Source organism: Palaemon carinicauda, chromosome 11 (assembly GCF_036898095.1).
Source record: "Palaemon carinicauda isolate YSFRI2023 chromosome 11, ASM3689809v2, whole genome shotgun sequence".
In the NCBI taxonomy this organism is placed as follows: Eukaryota; Metazoa; Arthropoda; class Malacostraca; order Decapoda; family Palaemonidae; genus Palaemon; species Palaemon carinicauda.
This window is the reverse complement of record NC_090735.1, coordinates 154,307,497-154,308,145: the sequence shown is the minus strand read 5'-3', so window position 1 is coordinate 154,308,145 and position 649 is coordinate 154,307,497. Positions and strand designations below refer to the sequence as shown.

Genomic DNA, 649 nt, shown 5'->3' with positions numbered 1-649 from the left:
AATATCCAATGAAGGCAATTCCCAAGCAAAGAACTTATTTCAGAAATATGTTAAAAAGATTAAATTCACTTCAACCTTTACACTAAAGTCTTAAAATGCAAAATAATAACGTTCCACCAACAGTGCAAATGGAGAGACATCGGGCAAGCATCAAAGCAAAGTCCTAATATCCTGTTACGGTCGCCATATTCGGAAAAAACTTATTTGAAGGTTGTAAAAAATGATGAGAAAACAAACATCAAAGTGAACATTGAATTTATTATTCAACATACAATAAATTTAAAGCATAATATTATGCAGAATATAAATTAATATTAATGACACTTGATGCTGCCCCGATATCTAGGTAACTCTGGCACTAGTTACCTAACCTCCACACTCCGAATCGCTTATAACCAGTGAAAAGTTTATAAGATTCGTCGAGCAATACCATTACCATGATGACACTGTGCATAGCCTATAAAAGATATGATACGTCTATCAGAAAATTGTACATGAAATTATTGCCTATGCAAGCGACTTAAAGTTCAGAGTAAGATTCAATAAAAAGATCTCGAAAGATATGATAAATGGCAAAGCAAAATATTAACGAGAGTAAATTTTTTCTGGTTAAAAGTTTTATTTTTTACGGGATTAATGACTCGGCGCT

General features: G+C 32.4%; 1 long non-coding RNA gene across 1 annotated transcript in view; it reads right to left on the bottom strand.

Annotated features, from left to right (window-relative positions):
* Nucleotides 1-244: 244 nt before the first annotated feature.
* The window catches only part of LOC137649842 (uncharacterized), a 650-nt gene continuing 245 nt past the window's right edge, over nucleotides 245-649 (bottom strand). The window contains exon 2 of the long non-coding RNA XR_011045875.1: nucleotides 245-457. This is a non-coding gene — a long non-coding RNA (uncharacterized lncRNA). The remainder of the gene's footprint in view (nucleotides 458-649) is intronic.